Raw genomic sequence first — 22,822 nt, 5'->3', positions numbered from 1 at the left:
GCTCTCACTCAATTCACTATGTTCAAATGAGGTGTACATTTTGATTGTATCACGATTCTCCATCATCATCCCTAGACTTGGGGCAGAATCCTTTTCAAGGCCTTCGATTATTTTGTACTTTAGTGGGGACTTTTGAAGCCAAGACTTTCTAAATATATGTGTATAATTAGATTACTGATAATGGAACTGGTCATGGATTTGTTTTCGAGTTTTATATATATATTTACACCACTAGTTCAGAATGCCACATAATATCTTTTATTTTTAAATAAAAAAATAATATTAGAAATATAAAAAATTGCATTGTCATTTAGCCACCCTTGAATACCATGATATATATTCATTATTTAAAATTCAATTAACTTAATATAATAATGTCAAGAATCAGCTATTAAGCTTAAATGTTATTTAGTGTAAAAAAAAATCATCATTAACATCAATAATTGGGATCAATATAAGATGACATAGGTACTACTATGTTAACAAAAACACAAATAGTGTTATTGACGTTTTGCATGTTTGCTATTGGGTTTTGCACAAATTCAAGTGCAACAACTTGGGCATTGGAAACATCAAAGTTAGTTTGCTTGAATATCCTACTTCATATTCCACTTGATATCGTCTTCTTTCTTGCATGCAGTTTGTTTGTGTGAAAGGAAGTGCAAGTTGGAATGGTAGTATACTATTGTATGATTTTCTTTAGTGTAGGAAGTTGTGCTCCACTAAGTGGATGGAGGAATATGAAGTCCGATTCCTCATACAAACGAATTAGTGACCTATTAGGGAAAAATTGGAGGGTTGGGCTTGTTAAAATTTTAAGTGTAAAGGAAACATAAAAGAAGTGTAATATGGGTTTGAAGTAACAGGGAATGCTGGTACTACATGACGAGTTTTTGAGATGGGGAGAAAAGAACTTCAAATTGGGGATAGTGGCGGGTGGGGTGTGTTGTATGTACTATATACTATATAGTACTTGAAATGCTAGTATGAAATGATGTACAGCAGTATATCAAGTAAAATTGCAAAATTACAAATGCCAAATACTAAATACTTGAACAATGAACAATGGAAAAATGCATATCGAATTACTAATTTGTAATGAGCCACCTAATTCTGCATCAACTTTTAGTTAGTTCCAAAAATAACATGTAAGATTAAAATAACAATACAAGGAAAATGGTCGACACTATTATTCATCCAACAACTTGGAAAATTAGCTTTACAATTTAAGTGTCTGAATTAGGAATTGACAGATTTGTGACTACAATGTGCCTCCTTCCTCTGTTGTGCAGATATACTCCCAACTCATTGAAAGTAGTCCCATATTATGCATTATTCCCTATGCCATCTGTTGGTTCCTAAAACAACAGATTGTAAATCCAAGAGCTTTGCGAGTTCTCAAATAGGATTACTCAATCAGTTTTGGCCTATGAACGGGAATAATCTCAATACTTAATTCCCTTGCACTTGATGCTTCGCTAAACCTAGGCAGGTAAACCTTCCTTGAACCCTAATTGCTTGGTTCAAAGGTCTTCTATAGCAAATTTAAACTTTGTGGATTTTTAGTTGGGCAAAATCTTTGAAGCTTCAAAATCAAATTGAATGCTTTTGTATGTTTGAATGTTTATATAATAACTGAGTTGATGCTTCCAAGGAGGGAATATAGAGATTAATGACTTGAATTATAAACCTAATAACTATATTTCAATGATTCAAAATGCAATGAAGATTATTACATACAACTTTATGACATAATATTTGTTTAAAGTATCATCAATTAATCCTAAGCTCTACAAAAGATAATTTATATATGCAATTCTATGTTAGTCCAAAAGAGTCTTATCTTCTTTGGCGGAAGTCCAATTAGACAGAGACAAGGAAGCACCTATTTATTTTACAATATCCCTGATTGTTGAACAAAGAATTCGGAAAAATCCAATGCAACAAACTTTGTCAGAATAATTCAAAAATCTTCTTACTGATCATAAAGGATGAATCTTAATCATAATTTTAATCTCTTTGCCTTGAATAATAACAAATAAAGACCTTTTCAAAATATAATAGATATTAATTCATACTAAAATTACACTTTAATATTTATATTCCTCCTTACAAGTAAATACATCTCCTTTTCACTTCTGAATCTGTGTCTTTATCTTTCATATCTTGCATTTTCTAAAGTTGTGACTTTTCAAATAAAAGTCATATCTTGCCTCTTATAAAAATAAATCCCACCATTTGACTCTCAAATGGTTTGTTTTTCTTTTCAATTAACTTGTTTCTGCACATAATAAATTTATCAATCGAGATCTGAATGTTCCCTTCCAAATCTCTTTATTATCTGCGATTTAGGGTAAGCTTTGGTATGAGATTTTTATATATTCTCAATCTTTGACTAACGTAAATCTCAATGTTGAATATATTTATTTTTCTGCACGACATCTATAGGTATCTATCTGATCTCTTTGTAGTTATTGCACCATTTCAGTATACTCTTCAAATTGATTGCTTATGATGTGCGTGTTTCATTTTATCAGGCCTCCTTCAATATATATTATCGCTTCTGAATTAATTATTCAAAACTCCTTTTTTGTTTTCCAAGCTGCTCTCAACAATGTCTCTGTGTTGAGACATTTGAAGGATCGCTGCCTCAATAGATTGGCTTCAACCTCCACGGCGCAGCTATTGCAGTTTTTGGTTGCCCACTCTTGGTGATGTATGCAGTTGACTTCAAATTCCCCTATCTACTGTTCAGCCTTTTCATTGATGTGTCTTATTTGAATAACTCTCGGCTTTAGAAGAGGCTGTGGTAGTTCAAGGAAATGGACCATGATTCTAATCTTCACACCATCCCAATGTTAATATTTTCATTCACCTCTGAAATTAATCTTTCGATGGATAAAGATATATGTCACTATCTTTTGGAAGAAGACATAGTATACCCGCACAAACAGCTTTCTCTTCTTCTCTATTGGCATTTAATATTCTGTCCACCAATGTCTTGATGTGTGTTTCCCTTAGCCTCCATCTTCCGCTAAACATATTAGAAGCTTTGTCACATAGATTCAAACATCTGGATTTAGATCACATATGAGAGATTTAACAGTACATGGATGCCCTGGGCACTCTCACACAAAGCATGATTCTGGAATTCTTCAAAAACAGACCCAAAAGAATGATGGATTTCTCTTAACAATGTCAATGGGTATGCACAGTGATGATTGAATTTGAGACTTTAACAGTTGCCTGAAGATGTGCAACAAATGATTTTTTTGTTCTTGCCTTCAATGTGCCCAACTTTGGTCAATAAGTGACTACAGTTCCTTCCAATTCCATGACACAGTGGTTTATTAGATTACTACATGATGACAGTTGTTGAGTTGTCTACGTAGTGGCAGTGTTGAGATTGATAATCCAGGGGTAGCAGATAATGCAAGGATGAACATGAAACAGATGCAAATTGATGAGGAGTCTCAAAGATCTCAAGATCTCAATCTACTAAATGTAATAGAATGAAGCTACAACTAATATAACAGAAGGAATGGGCATAGCTCTGTTGGTTCCCAATCGCTTCTATAATCTGAGATTTATCTTCAGATTCCAGCAGACAATACTCAGACTTTGATACTCATACAGAATTAATCTCTGTTGTGACCTTTCTTCTCTCAAGATTGACATTAGAAGCATCTTCTCTACTTGCAGCTCTCTCTCTCTCTAATGATAAACTTTAATGATTATGATGTCCATCTGTCAGGTTCTTTCTCACTTCAAAATTCTGAAGTTTCTCTTCTCTAGTCAGCTGTTATTATGACAACAACTGTTACACTATTTTGCAATACCTTCAATGGCAAAACCTTACAATCTCCAGAGAGTCCTTGACATCAATGGTAATAATTCGTTTCACATTTGTATGATTGATAAATCAAATAATATTTCCATCAATTATTTCCTAGTCATAGCAGCTGTCGTCTACTTAGTTTGATCTCTTTTCAATAGTAAATATTCATTATATCCTGTGAGTAACCAGTAAATACTCCATAACATCAATGACGACTTGAGTCTCCAACATTATCTCTCGAATGGAGGCTCTAAATTTTTGCAAACAATTAGGGCTCCATCACCTTCCACGCAGCAAAATTCTCCATCACACAATTCATACAACTGTAGGCAGCCTGCTATAAGTTTGTGTGCATCCGTATGAGATTTCCGGTCAGATAAGTATGCAAGATTTCCAACAACCGCTGGTATGAACACAAACCTCTACTCTGAGCCATGTCACTGTCCAAGGAAATAGATATGACGGCAGATGATACATCTGTTTTCTTAATGATGCACCATGAAGATGCCAACAGATGATTAACTTCATATTCACCATGACGACTTAACAATGACAAAGCACGTACATAATAATACTTCTCGCCATGGCTGGCAATGTCGTCCTACTAATTAATTCTGTCCTTCATTCTGATGTTTGCTCATCTTTAGTCTTCAAAACTCCATTTATTAGCTCCAAGACCAGTTTCTAGTGGCATCAAAGATGATAACAATTGGGGCTTATGTCCCAACAGCCCGACACAAGCTCTTCTATTGTGAACAATTCTCGTTTGTTTCTCTCTGCAAATCTTTTACACCCGATATCTCCAAAACACTAACTTTTCTTTCTCAATCTTCCATATTCTCCTCTTAATGCTGCCATGTGTATATCACCCTTCAGGCTCTTGATTCTCCATCTTTTTGTGACTCGCATGGGAGAAAACGACATTTGTTTCCCAAGTGTCTCTATGCATTCAGCACTTTGCCTACTATCGGCTTATTGAATGATTATATTTCCTTCCTCAATTTTGTACAAGGACCTCTAATTTAGATTCAAAGAGTGACCTTTAATAATTGACAAAAAATACCATTAGTGGCCATGAGGACATAATGTATTATTACTTGAAATTTGTCACTTATTAGTCATCTTATTGTGCATGATAATAATATAGCACAACACTTGGTGAAGGTTTTGCAAATGGGTTTGCAAGCTTTGGGATTAACCATGGAGGAAACTTCGTAGTTAAGTGCGCTCAGGCTGGAGTAGTACTAGGATGGGTGACCTACCGGGAAGTCCCGGTGCTTCACCCCTGTGAGCATCACCTAGATCCAATGAGTGCTAAGTGTTCCATTTATTCTCATGAGAGATGGATTCATGTTGAATCACTACTCATGAAACATGGGTCAATGAGTTTGACTCAAAAATCACACAGTTAAATCCTGATAGCAATCTCACAATAATATAGCAATCGGAAATAAAACCACCTTTGCTAATAACACCCCCCCAAGAGCCCTCTGAAGTCTCCTTATGTCGGCTTATGAAGGGGACATCACATAATTAGAAATCAGAATTACAAAATGGAAAATTTCTAATATCAAAAATATCATAAAGATCATTAAAATGAGTAGCATCATATAAAAACAAGTACAAAATGCCAAAATGTATTGAAGGGAGGCCTCTAATCATCCCTCAAAACATACCCCTCATCATTGGAATTTCCGGACTCCTTGTGGTCAAGATCCACCTAACGAACACCAACCGATCCTGCGTTTGAAACTGATGTATCCTCATCCTCATAAGGATGCGTTGGCTCCTCTGCCTCTACATCCTATTTTGTGCTACTAGGCACTCCTTGTACATGCATGTCTTTCAGTCAAGGATATATGCAAGGCACGTTGTACAGATACTAGCTTGTCTACTCTCCTAGAGTTAAGTTTGCTTCTATTAAGAGAGTAGATGAAACTATAAGCAAACTAGTTCCTCTTTGCAGATGAAGAACTAGAAACCTGAGATGGCAGACGAATGGTTAGTGAAAATTTATTGATTTTTGTTCTCCATGATAGTTCCACCACAAAACCGGATCCTCCTATGCCATAGTTCTTAAGTTCATTTTTGTCACATGTAAATAACCCCTAGGAGTAGCAAGTTTTGTCCACCTGGTGCAAACCTTGGTAGCAGTTTTTGTTAATCTATGAACGAGAAATATAATTTACCAACAAATGAAAATCACGATTCAAAAACATTTATATAATGCAAGTAGTTATCCTATGAAAAACCCTCCTCACTGACGGAAACGGCCCAACCCACTGAAAGATAGATCTTTTATGGCAGACGAATGGTTAGTGAAAATTTATTGATTTTTGTTCTCCATGATAGTTCCACCACAAAACCGGATCCTCCTATGCCATAGTTCTTAAGTTCATTTTTGTCACATGTAAATAACCCCTAGGAGTAGCAAGTTTTGTCCACCTGGTGCAAACCTTGGTAGCAGTTTTTGTTAATCTATGAACGAGAAATATAATTTACCAACAAATGAAAATCACGATTCAAAAACATTTATATAATGCAAGTAGTTATCCTATGAAAAACCCTCCTCACTGACGGAAACGGCCCAACCCACTGAAAGATAGATCTTTTATTAGAATTGATAAACAAATGACAAAATCCTTGGCACCCTTCAATGTCTTCAATACTCAATAATCACTCATTGATTAGAATTAGTAATAGTCAACATGATTTCACTTCTAAGAAATCGCGATATACAAATACATAAAATGTGTCAATGTTCTACATGCACAGGACTTGAATTGAGCACGATAGCTGCTCATACACAGAGCAGAGAAATATTCATGATGCAATGACATTTTTCTGATGTAAAAAAAAATCTCATAACTTCACATACGTCTCTGCAATGCACAAAACCAACAGAAAAATGAATTGTCCATGTGATTATTACAGACACAACCAAACAAACAACACAGGATTATACAATAATGTAGTTACAAGTGCGAACAGTCTCCTCATTATTGAACCGATGTAAACAAAGATGCCGTTGAAGATACGAAACAGCAGAGAAAGGAAAATCAATGACAATATTAAAGTAATCATTAACTATTTTGCTGCAATACAAAATGGTAGAAAATAAAGTGATGCCAACAACAATGACACCATAGCAACATTTGCGTAGAGTCCAAGTAAGGCCCAACAGAGGCAATATGCCATGCCTGATGAAATAGTGCAATTGAACCAATATCTTTCATTTCAAATTCAGAGGCTAACTCCTTACATTTGACAATGAGATTATCATTACTAGTGAGAAACAAATTATCAACATAAGGCACTAAGATCAGCACTTTGTCATCACATACCTTGAAATATAAATTTGGATCAGCATTATTTTTTATGTAGCCCAAGCTTAAAAGATAACGATCAATCCTCTCATACCAAGAGCGAGGAGCTTGTTTAAGGCCATACAAAGCCTTTTTTACAACCTGCATACATGCTAATCTTTATCATGAATCATGAAGCCCTTTGACCGTACAATGTATACTTCCTCTTCAATTATGTCATTTAAGAATACTGTTTTCATATCCATTTGATGATGTTTCCACCCCTTAAAATTTTGCAACAGCTATGGTGGTTCTGATAGAAGTGTTATGTGCTATCGGTGCAAAGTTCTTCATAGTGTATGTCTTCCATCAAAAACCTATAGCTACAAATATGGCCTTGTATTTTTCTACACTCCCATAAGCTGCCTGTTTCATTTTGAACAACCACCTAGAAGAAACAACAAATTTATCTTTAGGTCTAGGAACAATGGCCCACACATCATTTTTGATGATGGATTGATACTCCTCCATCATGGCATCCCTCCAAACTTGCTGATTTGAAGCCTCTTCAACACTAGAACGCTCAGATGCTATACTGTGACTCATCAAAGCTACAGAACCTGCAAACTTATCATACCCTTTACTCAAGCTATTGCTGCTTTCTTGCAAGCTATATCTTCATCAAAAGAAGCATGCCCATTACTTTTAATTTTCTTTTGACCCAGAATGTAGATTATGTATGCTTTTGAATATTCATTATCAACAACAAAGATGCCTTTCTTTCCTGAAGGTTCTAACTTCAATCTTTTCTCTTTTGGAACATTAATGTAGGCAAGGCAACCAAAACTGCTGAAATGATTAATATCAGGTTTGAAACCTGTAAAAGTTTCTCTTGGAGTAATATTGTCTAGGATATGGTTAGGACTACAATTCTGAATGTACACTGCTATCCTGCAAGCCTTTGCCCATAAAAATGTTTGAAGAGTTTGATCATGGATCGTAGCCTTTGCTGCCTCAACAATTGATCTGTTCTTTCTCTCAGCTATACTGTTTTGTTGAGGATTATAGGGGATACAAAACTCCCTCTTAATCCTAGCTTCAACATAAAAGTTATGAAATATACCATAAACATATTCTCCCCCATTATTAGACCTCAGATCTTTAATCTTCTTGTTAGATAATTTTTTAACAAGTGCTTTAAATTCTTTAAATCTTGACAAAAATTCATAGACTTAAGAAAATAGATGCGACACTTACGACAAAAGTCTGATGATAAAGGTATTATAGTACCAAGAACCACTAAGGGAAGTAATTGGCATAGGACCACACAAATTAGAATGAATCAACTCTAGAATTTCCTTTTCTCCACTTTCACTAGAACGAAAAGTACTTTTAATGTTCTTAACTAGAGTAAACCTCTTGCAAACACCATCATGGTCCTGGTTCAGCTTTGGAAGACCAACCACCACCTTATCGATTGAAGACAAGTTTCTAAAATTTAAGTGACCAAGCTTTTATGCCACAACTCACTAGAGCTTGAAGAATCATGAACTATTGCTTGCATAGGATGGGAAGAAAGCTTGTAAAGAGTGTCATGACGAACACGAATCTCACGAGGTGACTGATTGTTGGCGTTCTTCTTCTATGCAAGAGCCTTTATATTAGAAAAAGCAACATGATAACCCTTGTCTTCTAGTGCTAAAATAGAAATCAGTTTCCTCTTAATGCCAAGAACATAAAGAACATCACTCAAGTAAAGAGGAATTCCGTAATCCAGCTGGAAGAAAGTAAAACCAGCACCGTTCACTGAAATATATGCATCATCACCAATGATTACTTGAAGATGAAAGTTTTGTTTCCTTCAAGCTGGAGAGGTGCTCACAATAACCAGTAATATGACTAGATGGTCTACTATCAATCAACTATGTATCACTGTTAGTAGGAACATTGCTAGAGAGTGCATGAATAAATAAGAGTCCTTCAGAATTTCCACTTGACTCTCTTTGAGGAGAAGAGTTCTCAACATTTGCAACAGCTGCTTGAGGCTTGTCTTGAGGTACAAGCTCTAGAAAAGTGTCCAAATTTGTCACATCTAAAGCACTGGATCCTTGAAAGATCTTTCTTCGCTTTCTTGGAATCAGTGGCTGACTCAAAATCTTCTCTCTGAATCTTTTGAAGTTTCCTTTCTTTCCTTTTCCCTTTGAAGTGTGGCAGCTAGTACATGATTATCTTCATGCTGATTTTTAAATCCATTCCCTCTGTCTTCTAATTCTTTCTTCTTTGTAAATGTAATGAGCTCTCAACTTGTAGTTGTCAAGTTTAGGAAGATCATCTTGCCCACTAACATGTTGAATGAAGGGTTCCCAAGAGTGGGGGATTGCATTCATTGCAAGCATGATTAAATCCTTATCAGCAAAAGATTCTCCAATTGCACTAAGCTGATGCTTTAACTCTGTAATTTTCATAAAGTTAGAAACAACTGATTCTCCTCTAGCCATTTTAACATGCAGGAACTGACGTCTCAGGGCTAGAGCTCTGCTGGTGTTGTTGAATTCAAATAGGTCGTTCAGAGTTTGAAACATTTATTTGGCTGAACTCAACTTTCAAGTATGAGAGCCAAATGATCCTCAACCAAATAAATCAAAATCTTCTTAGCCATGATCTTGTTGTTTTCCATAGAGCTTCTCAACTTCTTCAGTAGGTTTCTCTTCACATAGTTAACTTTGTGTTTTTCATTAAGTTAGAAACAATTGATTCTCCTCTAGCCATTTTAACATGCAAAAGTTGACTTCTCGGGGCTAGAGCTCTGCTGGTATTGTTGAATTCATATAGGTCCTTCAGAGTTTGAAACATCTCTTTGACTGAACTCACCTTCCAGTATGAGAACCAAATGATCCTTAACCAAATAAATCAAAATCTTCTTAGCCATGATCATGTTCTTTTCCATGGAGCTTCTCAACTTCTTCAGAATAATTGGCTGAATGTGCTCATTGTAGAATGCTAAAATGTGGTCCTCGCACAACTATCATTTCCTCAAGCATAGAAACAATGTACTGATACACCTCTGTAAGAGTAGGTGCATCTGCATTGCTATATCTGATCACCTGAGAAATTCAAGTAGTGATAGAGGCAATTTATTTTGCAACATTACAAAACTGATTACTCTTTGCTATCTCCTTCACCTTCTCCTGCTTTGTCTTGGCCTTGACCGAACGGTTCCACTCTTTGATTAATAACACTGAGTTGCAGTGCCTCTTGCAACTCAATCATTCTCTCCAAGAGAATATAATAGGATGCATACCTGGTCTCCAGTTGTTTAAAAAACTCTTGCGGAGCTTCAAATAGTGCATGTGTATGGTGGTTGCAAATAGGTGTCTACACATCTCTTGCATCGTTAACCACTCCTCTAATCCAATCAATCTTCCTCATGTCCTTGAATGCATTGTTCATGGTACATTGAGTCTACAAATATGTATGTAAGCTGCCCCAATAAGCTTGCTTGCAGCTCTGCACACATATGCTGCATTGTCACTACGTGGACCACATTTTGTGACCCAACCTCCTCAATAGGCTCCTTGAGGACCGCAAATTGGAAATCTACATCTTTGTGATGCTTTGCGCAATCAACTTCCCGAAGAGAGTGTCCAATGCATAATTACACTGCATCTAGACTGAATCTGACCTGCAGTCATCTGCTCCATCAAAATATTGTTCTCGCCATAGTTGTTATCTAAGATTGTGGCCCTCAATTTGTGCTCACCTAGTGGCACATATGATGGTTACCCCTTTGCCACTATTGCGATCACCACCTTATTATAATCAGAATGAGCTACATGTAGTGGCATGCCATTGGTAAATACGAACCTACCAATGAAATAATAAATCTTATCATTTAGCTGCACGTTGAACAAATCAGCTATTGGGTACTTTGCATCTTGCATTTCCCCTTGCCCTCACTGGATGCACTCTACGTGGATTAAGGTCTTGAGGCTGATCCTGACATTATTCCTGCTATCTGATGCAATGTATGAGTAGAAACAAGTGGCTGCCCTTGCATCTTCTGAATTGTTTGAACTTGTTGTCTGCCAGACAAAGTTGTAGGCATTGCAACTGTACTTGCATTGTCTTCAAGAACATCCCCAAGCTTGTTTATCTCGATTCTGTACTTGATATTTGCGACTTCTTACAAAAATTTACATGAATTCACACATCCTTTCCAAAAGTGGAAGTGTGCATTAACTATTGTGATTCTGCCATAGCATCCCATGCTATAAATATTACATTTCGATTTTCTTGTGCCACCACTTGATGGGTTTGGGATTGCTGTTCCAGTTTTTATGAGTGACATGGCACCAACTTTAATATGTGATTTCTGCAAGTCATTGGGGATTATTTTGTCTATGCCTTAGGCAACCTTTGACATTTACATAATGGCATTCTGAAGGTTATGTACCATCTATATAGCAAGAACTTCCAAGACAAAGAATGGTATCTGATTCTCCAATTTTATCAAATTGCTTGTGATATTGGGTTTTACCATGCGATTCTTTGGTATGATTCTAAAAGTGGGATGCAATTTATCGTGAAAACAAAAAAATCTTCACTGGCTCAATTAAGCAAGGAAACTCTGTTATTTAACAAATATAAGATCTGAGGAACTTAAGAATGAAACAAGCGTCCCGAGCAATCATCCAACACAGAACCTTTGGATAGTACGGCATTTCGTTGTTGTAGGAGCCTGATAGTATATAACCTATTTAAACATGACAGGTACTGCAGGTTTACTGAATTCCAATCCATTAAAAGGAAAATAACTGATGCTTAAGAAGAGTTTTCTTGAGTGTTGTGCCTGTGGTCCTTTACATGATTGCATCTCATACCACTGACTATGAAAATGCATGCTTCTTCTGGAGCAGATTTGTTAACTTGCACATATTGTTAGTAGATTTGCCAACATGTACAAAGTACAAATTTTCAGAATTAATACAGGTTATCCTTTGAGATTAGTTGTACAATATTTCTGCTAGTTGTTTCTGAAATTTTCTTTTATTGGAATTTTTTTAGGTGCCTTAGATTTAGGAGATTGCTTCAATCTACAAAATTGAAAAGAAAAATCACACTATAAAAATTGCTTACAAGAGCTGTAGAAATGTTTCTAACACATAATACTGAGGATTTTGTTTATTGCGTTTATTCCTGGGCAACTACCCTTCTATGGATCTTATTTTCAGCTTTTAAAACAATTTCTGAAGACGAAGATACTGTTATAGTATAATTTTGTTTGCTTGTTTGTAGTTTCCCATATGCACAGGTTTATTGCGTGTATGGATTAGTGAAGTCTGTCATATATCTGGAACATAAGGTTGTCTATTGCTGCATGTAAAGGAAATTTGGATATAGTTTGGTTGCATTTGTGAGTGATTCTTTTCATATTATCACATAATATGAGTTGCTTAATTGTAATATCCCAAACAAGAACAATAGACAACACAGATGAATTGTACAGAAACAGATCAGCAAGTCTGAGATTAAAAACTTAAAATGCTATTACAATCTGTTGCTACTCACGTGAGCTTGGCAATTGGCCTAATAATGATAGGTATTGCTGTTGTTTGCAAATGTGGATACAGAATTCACAAATCCAATGACTCAAAGTGCCAAATCAGAAATATATCTGTTATGAAACCTTTCTATGCTTAGTGGCACCAATGACCTAGGTTGCAAATACCACTTGGGGACTGTTCCAGTGAGTACTGCAATCAACAATGCGGTATGTAAGTTAATGCCTTGATATTTCAGTAAAGTAGCGATCAAATGATATAAGGCACCAAATACTGTTAGAGATGAAGATGCCACAGGTATTATCGAATGGAGCCAAGATGCCGATCACTATGATAGGATGTAGTCTCCACAATCGCTGTGAATTCTTTCTGTATATTGCCAATTGCCTATGGTGACTGCTCACAGGTAGATGGTGAGTGCATTCTGCAAGTAATGACACCTCTAAGTAAATCAGTTGTTTGCATATATCGATGCAGTGACAATGCTAATGTCAGAATTGATTGAGAACTGTGATGATGATCACCAAATGTGGTGTTTCCTTGAAAAGCTGATCCGAACTGGTACAGTGTGCTCCTTGCCATCATACTGGATATAATTGCAGATATGGTATGGTTGAAGTCTGATAAATTATAAAATTATCAATATGATTTAGTGTGACCAACGTCTTGCTCCTGATGAAGTTGTCCATGCAAATTAGGATGTATTTGATTATCTAAATCAATCTCAGGCTCCTGTAATGCCACTGATCTCCAAAGATGTTCACTTCCTTCATATCCTCTTGCTACCATTAACATCAAATGGTTACAACTCTGATTGTTCCAAGAATGTATCACTGATCATTATCTGATATAGTCATTAATCTGCAAAGAATTTATTGCTGGTATTAGTCCAATTAGGTCATGCAGTGACCTCACCTAATTGGATATCTCACCTCCAAAACTGCTTCAATTCGAATTTCCAAATAGGAATCACAAACACAAAATGATATAATGCTGATTGATGATTAGGATTTACAATCAAGTGCATATAAATATGAATCTATAACACTTCCAAATCAAAGGGTCGGCCAACTCAAATGGGCACCAAATGCTGTCCCCAACTTTAGCTAAATGCGAATTAGAGATAATCCTTAAAAACGTTATCCATTTTTGCATTTTGAGGCTCTCGATACACATTTCAAGGTGTATCTATATCTGCATGGTGTTCATGGACTAAGAAAAAGTACCTGATCTCGATTTTGTTAAGTTCGATTGATTTTAAGCTTGTTTTCCTTACAATTTCAGGGCCCAGAAACATCATTATAGCTTGCATTACAAGTAACTTGCAATACAAATTGCAATGTAGGGCCCAAGACCTGACATTACAAGTAACTTGCTTTACAACATGCAATGTAGGACCAAGATTTGACATTACAAGTAACTTGCATTACATCTTGCAATATTGGGTCGAAGACCCAACGTGACAAGTAATTTACCTCTTTAACATGTTAAAACCGAACTTTGGCCTGCCAATGGAACGAGTAATAGAAGTTGTCATTGCAAGTTGTTTTGCATTACAACTTGCATTTGGGATCGTAGGACTTGAATTGCAAGTTCATTCTTGCTGCCCTTGTCATCAAGTCCCCAAAATGTTACTTGCATATTATGTGCCTTCCTTAGGTGTGACCTGGTGACAAGCTTATGATATTCCCACACACGTTTGTTGCAAGTGTGTTACTTGCAGTTAGGTCCTCAAGACCTGGCTGCAAGAAATACCCTACATGATTACACTTGCAAAAGATTTTATTTATTTATTCCATACTTGTAATCTGACATCGATGACCAGATTACAACCTCAAAGTACATTATTATTCAATTGTAATTGGGTATCTAGGACCTGATTACAACAACAAACTTGCTCATTTTCTGTTCATACTCATAATTGCAATTTTGTTCTTCCTCAAGATCTGAAATTCTCCTACGACATCACATTTGTGTTATTTTAGATCAGCCTTTGTCAGTCCTGTTTGCACACATGTTCCTCATGATAAATTAAGGATGGGCCTTATTTTGTAAAACCTCTAGTTGATGAAAGTGTCATTGTTTCTCTAATAATGCATGATGATACATTTAGTGTAGAGAAGACATGTGATAAAAGTATAAGACATGACACATCATGGTGTTCAGAACATAGATTCCTAATGTCCATAGAACAGAAGGTTTGCAAAGCATTGAAGATTTTCTCAGATTTAGTTGTCAAGATGGTAAGCAATCTATGGGGTTGCGAACATGGATTTCAATATGCTTCAAGATAGTAAGCAATCTATGGTGTTGCGAATGTGGATTTCAATATGTTTGAAGGTAGTAACTTGTAAACTAGGAAACAATGGTTGTAAAATGTATAAAGTGTAGTGTCCCATTTTGTGGGCCATTATTCTTTGACGCGTCATTATGCCTTTCGAACAATCCACCATGATTCTGCGGGCTAACATGGTCTTGACAGATGATTCACACTAGTTTTGGCTTAGGTACTTTTAGTTAGGCCATTCAGAGTAGTTTCGATAGGGTTTCTAGATGCTTATTATTTTTAGTAAGTCCACAGGGTTCAGTCTTTGGCCATTTCAGTATTGAACTTGGAAGGTCTTTAGCTATTACACATGGTTTGTTCAGCCCTTAGGTGAACAAGAAAGAAACATATAATAACTTATGAAAGTAAATACTATTCATTAATCAAATGCTTCCGCACATAATAGTAATGTTCCATACCATGATGTCAAATACATAAGTGAAAGCCACATTTATAATATTCGATACAGTGCTAATGAAACGACACAACTGTGTCTGCACAACATCATCCCTCACAAAAGAAAAGTCCTCTCCTGGTGACTCAATACTGACAAAATTAGGAGACAACATACAAACATCGAAACAACATAGACTAGGGAGGAGATTGCGTCCCTGGAGTGTTCAGCTGTTGGTGCAACTCATAAACTTGATTAGTACGTATTTGTAAGTCCTTTTGCGTCTATGTGTTAATATTATTCCACTGCCTCCTTCAAGAGAAGTGCTACCTCCATGGCTTGAGCCTAGGCCACCTACAATCCTTGTTCAACCGCTTGTAATCCTTTTTCGGCCTTTTCTTTGTCTTGCAATAGCATTGCTCACTTGACAGCCCATGGTACCTTCTGGCTAACCAATTTAGCAGCTAGCTTCTCTCTAGCTTCTACCTCGAGTGCCTTGGATCTTGCCGCGGCAACCCTCTCTAATTTCCTATCTACCTCTGCACACTGATGAGCATAGTAGACGTCTTTATATGCTTCTACTATCTCATGGGCAAGCTTCTCCATAGCAGTGTTGCACGACCCCAACTCAGGCTCTGTAGACCAATTGGCCAACACGTGTTTCCACGGCTGGCCATCCTCTGGCCTTAAAGCAAGAGCGAAAATGCTCCAGATAGACCCTCCAAATATAAGCTCAGACCAATTGCAACTCCTTCCTCTGGGTCAAAGCTTGATGTCGAACAATTTGTCCTCTTTCTAGCACAACCCGCATGGCTCTGATGTACGCTTTGCATCTCTCCTCATCCTCCTTAGTGTTGGCAACCTGCTCCATATCTGTATACATCTCTGCCTCTTCTGTGGTAGCCATGTCGACATCCGGTGTGACCTCATCTCTGGGCGCATCCTCAGACTGTGGTACTCTTGCCTCATGTGGCACTAACATGGCAACTACTCCCGGGGATACCTCTCCCTGCCTCGGGGACTAAATGGAGGAATTGACATTTGCAGGAATGAGTCGAAACTTCTGTCTCAAGAATGCACTAGCTTGGTCCATCACCTCAACATTCTTCGGTTGTGCTGTCTAGGTCATTCCAACACTCTCGACTGGCTAGATTGGCTATGTTGGGTAAGTTGGCTAGGCCTTCGCCAACAACGATGAAGCTATGGTGACAACAACGTTAGAGCCGGCCACATCTAGTCGAACTTGAGGCTCGGGCTCTGGTGCCTGCATCTGCACTAACCCTGCCATTGGCACTGCTACTACTAAGTCAAGTGCGATTGGATCTATTGAGACGTTCCGTGGAGTCATAACATTTGGGGTTTTTGTCATTGTCGTGGGTGGTCATGACAATTGGCGCATGCCTCTGGCCAAATGGAGGAATAAGTGAGGTAGTGGTTGTTAAGTGTGCCGAAATCGGCAACTGAGGAGGAGTGAAAAGTGTGGACCCTCCAATTGTCGCATTGTTTGCAGCTTCTGCTGATGTACTCTTCCTCTGAATCGGTCCCGCTACCTTTTGTGGTCTCCTTCCTTTTGTTGTTCGTGTCACTGTACACATCTAAACCTTGCAGTACCCTCTTCTAACTAACCACTATAACACCCGTGTCCAAATGCCTCCAGTAGAATATTGGGGTTTCTCCTGGCCCCAATTTCCCTCTCAGTGGGACTTCAAAATCATCGGCTGGAATTTGATGGAGGGCTACTTCCAGAAACAAACCGAGGGCATGATACGGCATATAAAATGTGTGATGCTGTAATGTCATGAACTCCTCCATTCTGTTTGCGAGGATGGTGGCCCAATCATACATAGTACCATTCATGATGCTGGTCATGAATGTAATCTAAGGCAGGGTGATATTTGAGGCCCTACTCACCCTAGTTAACTTGTTTTTTATTGTATCCATAATACATCTCTAATGGCCCTTTTGGATGAAATCCTGCAATAGTCCTCGACTCTTAGTTCCTTTCACAATAGACTTGAATTCCTCTGGTGTGAGGTCGCGTCCCACCAATTTTACCCAATACTCCGTGTGCTCTTGTGGTAGGTTGTGGTTTGTGGTCACTACTTTGTGATCTCCTTGGCCAAGAATGCCAAGAACCTTGTTGAAATCTTGGGCTTTGAAGGAGACCGTCATCCGATGCTTCTTGTATACAAATGTGCTTGTTCTATTGTGCCTATTGTAGGTTTCGATCATAGCTCTTAAGATTGTCTCAAATAGCCGAATGGAGAACAGGTGGAGTTGTATTGCCCAGTGTACTTGGGCACGGATCAGAATTTGCTTGATTAAGTCTGTGATCGCCGTTTCGTGCCACCATCTCCGACACTCATTGCCATTTAGCCCCTCAAATTGAATTGAGGGATGTGATAGGTCAACCTTCACCTTTTGCTTCTTGCTGCTTGATGCTACTGACCTTGCAACACGGACTCTTGAAGCCAACACTCTTGCATTTTTGTCCATCTCAGAACTATTCTCCTTCAGCTGATCCTTCAACTGCCTTCTTTTCCTTGTAGAATGCATACTAATTGGCTAATGGTCCCTTATTTTGTCTTTATAATACAAAACAAAAATAGTTAGGTTTTGCTTCTTCTTTTCACTTCTCCGTGGCTTGCTTCAGCCCTTCCTGTTATTTCCAACTCTTGTGGAATGCTTCCCTCTATTACTCCTTAGCTTGTTCGGACGACAATGGTTCCCTTTGTATTTCTTTGACTCACTTCTTTCACTTTTCCACCCTCAAATTATCTTCTGTTACTCCTACACTGAATGCTTTTATTGTGTCTTTACTTCCTTGCGGATGTTTTTCTTGTGTTTCCCCCTTGCCGCGGATGCTCACATCTATCTTCTCTCTTGTTCCCTTCACCCAGACCTCCCCCTTTCCATGGTCTGCGGGTGCTCCACCTTCATTGTTTTCTCCTTTGTGATTCCGTGGCGCTCCCTTTCTCCTTGTCCGTGGTGCTGTTTTTCACTTTTTTCGCAGCCCTCTCTTGTTGCTTTGACCACGACTACTCTTTCTCCCTTATTGCGCTAGGGATGTTTGTCTCTTATTGTCTCTTATCTCCACGCGGGATCTACTAGCCAACTTGGTGGTTGCCATTGTGTTTCCTTTCTTCGCGGAAGGCTTCACAAGATGTTCCACGAGATTTCTTACTTCTTATGTCTGCCTTTTGTCGGGGTAAACTTTTGTCATGGATCTATCAGGCACAAAGATTGCCTGTGGGGGAACAATGTCCGGAGGAACATGACCCACGAGACATTTGTCCATGGGGAACATGGCACGAGACACTTGTCCACGGGGGACATTTCCGTGGGCACATAGCAAACGGGACACTTGTCTGCGAGGAAGAATGTCCACGGGGACATTGCCCACTGGACATGACACTTTAAAAAAAAATAAAAAAATTTAATTTTAATTTAATTGTTTTGCTCACTTTTTTTTCAATTTTCAATTTTTTAGACTAAGTCAATTTTCCTGCTAGTATTACTACTTGCTTCGCCTTCTTGTCATTCATGATAATTTTTTAGCTTCGATCCGTTAATGGCATTAGGAATTTCTCGCCTTTCTAAGGTCCATAATTTTATGGAACCATTGTCGCGAACTTCCTTGATTTTATATTTTCAAAGGCATTTGACCTTGAATTTCCTTGGTTTTATCTCGTTGCAACTATTGTACCGAAGCACGAATTGCCTAACTGGAAACCTGTTCTTTTCAAATGTTTGTTGTGCCATGCCTTTCGATGGGTTTGTGTCGCCTTTGTCGCCCATTGCGCTGTTATTCTATATTCATCCAATTTGTTCAGTTGATATAGGCGTTCACGTAGAGTCTCCATATGTCCAAGTCTATTATCAATTGCAATCTGAAGGCTCGAGACCATGAATTTAGTTGGTACCATGACTTCTTGGCCAAACATTAACTAGAACGACATTTGTCCAGTTGTGAATTTGAATTGTGTGTAGTAGGCCCACAACATCGAGGGCAATTTTAACTCCCAGTGTGCTTGTTCTACATCACATGATTTATATATGATGGCCATGAGAATTTTGTTAGTCGCTTCTGCTTGGCCATTGGCTTCTGGGTAGTATTGGCTTGACAACGAATGAAAAATCTTGAATTTCGTTGTCAGCAATTTGATCACGTCATTTACAAAATGACCTCCTCTGTCACTTGTTAACTGGATGCGTATACCATACCGTGTGATTGTCTGTTCATACAAAAACTTTGTTGCACTTATTGTAGAGTTGTTGGGAAGTGCCCATGCCTCTACCCATTTTGTTAAATACTCAGTGGCCACCACCATGTATCAGCAACGTCGGGCCCTACTCGCCGTCAATGGACGTACGAAGTCTAGTTCTCAACATTCAAACAACTCTTGGGCGTGGGACGGGTTTAACAACATGAAGTCCCTCTTGAGTGGTTTGCCGGCTCTTTCGCATGTATCACAACTTAACACCCATTCCTATGCATCATTGTAAAGTGTGGGCCGCCATAATCTCACAAGTAGGACCTTCCGTGCCGTTGTGTCAAGTCCCATGTGACCACCTGCCGGAGCTTCATGTGCTTCCCTCAGAACACTTTGCACTTCCTCTTCCATTACACACCGCCTCAACACTTGGTCAAGGCCCATCTTATATAGGAGACCATTTACCAATTGGAAATTTTGGCTCATTAACACTAGCCTCCACCATTAGCCTGGCGGCATCTCCCTCGGAAATTGAGATGTGGATAGATATTCCCCAATAGACTTGTACCATCTTGGAAAAAGGGTGATCTTGAGCAAGTGTGCATTCGGAAAATCATCATTGATCCCCCCTTCTAGAGGCTTTTTGGACCTTATATGAGAAAGCTGGTGCGCAATGACATGACTCTTTTGGGGTCATACAATAATGGTGAAGGTGAATTCTTGTAGTAGCAACAACCATCTACTAATCTTGCCTTGGATAATTGGTTTGTTCACCAAGTACATCAACACATGGTAGTCCATGTAAAAGGTGAATGGTGTAGCCAAGAGGTAATGTCGAAATTTTTGTACTGAGTGTACCATCCCGAGGGCCTCCCTTTCAGTGGTGTTGTAATTCTTCTCAGGCTTTGAAAGTAGTCGGCTTGCAAAATATACTGGGTGATCTAGGCCATGGTCGCCAGTTTGCGCCGACATTGCGCCTATGGCAAAGTTTGAAGCATCCACATGGACATGGAACTTCTTGTCCCAGTTTGGATATACCAAGATGGGCACCCCCAACAATCTATTCTTCAATTCTGTGAAAGCAGTCTCCTACTTGGAGCTCCAGACGTACGGTTCTCCCTTTTGTGTTAACTTGTTTAGAGGAAGAGCAATTCGGGCATAGTTCTTTATGAACTGTTTATAGTATCCAATGTACTCGAGAAAAGACTTGACTCTAGTTACCCCTGTCGAGGCTTGCATTTCCATGATCACGCTTACTTTGTCTGGGTCGGTCTTTGATCCTGGCTTGCAAACAATGTGCTTAAGTAGTTTGCCTTGAGGAACCATGAACCGACACATTTTAGGATTCAATGCCAGCCTTCCCTGCCGACACCTCTCCATACATTCCTAAAAAGCCTTCAAGTGGTTGTCTTGTCCATTGAAGATGGACCAATCATCCAAAAATGCTTGGAAGTTGCCTACTTACATTTTGTCAAATATGTGTAAAATAATCCTTTGGGACGTAGTAGGTGTGTTACACAATTTGAAGGGCATTCGGTTGTAAGCATATACTCCATCCTCCACCACAAAGGTAGTTTTTAGTTTAACTTCTTTGACAATGGAGATCTGGTTATAGCGAGAGAATCCATCCATGAAGGAATACTTATTGTGGCCTGCCACTTTTTCCAGAAATGTGTTGGTGAACGAGATTGGGAAGGTATCTTTTATCATGACCGCATTCAGGCACCTGAAGTCTGCACATATCCATATTTGGATCCTTTCTTTCTTCATGGATATCACGATTGGTGACACCCAGTTGTTTGTTTGGACCTTGAATATTATGCTGGCTTCCAACATTCCTTGTATTTCCTCATCTACGTGTGTTGCATAGTTCTTGTTCATTTTGTACAGTCGCTTTCGCACAAGTATGGCTCCAGGTACCAAAGGTATGCGGTGAATGCACATCTCTAGCGAGACCCTTTTTAATACCTTGCAAGTCTTGGAAAATACTTCCCTCTACTCCATAAATATTTTAAATGCTGCCGCTGTGAGGACGGGGTTCCAGTTGTCTCCAACAAGTATGTTCCTCAGATTCTTTGCATCGCCAAGATTAGTAGCCTCCACTGACGGCTCTTCGTATCTAGTAGTTCTTCCTTTAAGGAAATGAGTGAGACTCTCATTGATCTCCCCGTTGCCTTCTTTGTATCGCCCAAACTCTAGTGGAAATACCTCCTCATCTTCAGGTTCCTCGATGCCGAGCATGTAAGAATCAAAAAGCCCATAGACCATTTGGCAATGAAAAATTCCATTCATTGAATTGGTCTCATATCCTAGACATTCCTCTAATTCCAAAACGCCTTTGTTATTCAGATCCATATGGGTTCTTCCGTCATCCATCTGATGTTCCCACTCAGACTTTGATGACGATGCCATTTCTTCACTTACCATCTGAGTTCGGAGATCAAAGGCAATAAAAGCCTTCGTTATTCGGATCCATATGGGTTCTTCCCTCATCCATCCGATGTTCTCCGTTTGACTTGGACTCTGAAGACGATGCCATTTCTTCACTTACCATCTGAGTTCGAAGATCAATGGCAAACTTTCATCTATCGCTTTCCATGGATAGAATATTTTTCTTCCAATTGTGATTTACCTTGGCTGCTATGAGCCATCCTCTTCTAAGAATGGCGTCGTATCCCTTTTTCTTCAAGGGAATCACCATGAAATCGAGCACAAATGGTATTCTTTGTATTCTTTGTATGTCTCCCCTTCTTTGTATTCTTTTCTTTTGTGCTAAAGAAGGCGCAAGTTGTTAATGCACAAATAGCAGGTGCTCTTTCTTTTTTGATTGTAACCTATTGCGCTTCACCGAGTGGATGAAAGAATAGGTGCTCCAATTTCTTTCTGATGCAAAAAGAATTAGCAACCTATGAAGATGACATAGGGTAAGCCATTAAAAAAGAATTAATCAAGACTTATAAAAAATTTAAAATCACTTTCCAGTCATGATTCTTTTGAAGAGCTATTTTTTGTTTAAATAAATTATAAAACTTACTTGTGATATGATTTTGATTGCAATTAGCTTCAATGTTTGGAATCTTTGGCCATGGAGGTTACCACCAACTATGAGCATCCTTCTTGAACCAATGACGAAGAGCATTGTTACTTAGACCTCTAGCATTGACAAACTCCATCAACTCATCGA

The 22,822-nt window shown here is 38.4% G+C and overlaps 1 protein-coding gene across 3 annotated transcripts in view; it reads left to right on the top strand.

The window, feature by feature from the left end:
• The window catches only part of LOC149534939 (putative histone-arginine methyltransferase CARM1), a 305,777-nt gene that overhangs the window by 75,609 nt on the left and 207,346 nt on the right, over window positions 1–22,822 (top strand). The gene's annotated exons all lie outside the window — the stretch shown is intronic.

The sequence above is a fragment of the Cupressus sempervirens genome, chromosome 10, assembly GCF_028749045.1.
Source record: "Cupressus sempervirens isolate cs-2001-9-10 chromosome 10, ASM2874904v1, whole genome shotgun sequence".
Taxonomy (NCBI): domain Eukaryota; kingdom Viridiplantae; phylum Streptophyta; class Pinopsida; order Cupressales; family Cupressaceae; genus Cupressus; species Cupressus sempervirens.
Note: the sequence above shows the minus strand (reverse complement) of the source record. Positions and strands in the feature narration are given on the sequence as shown.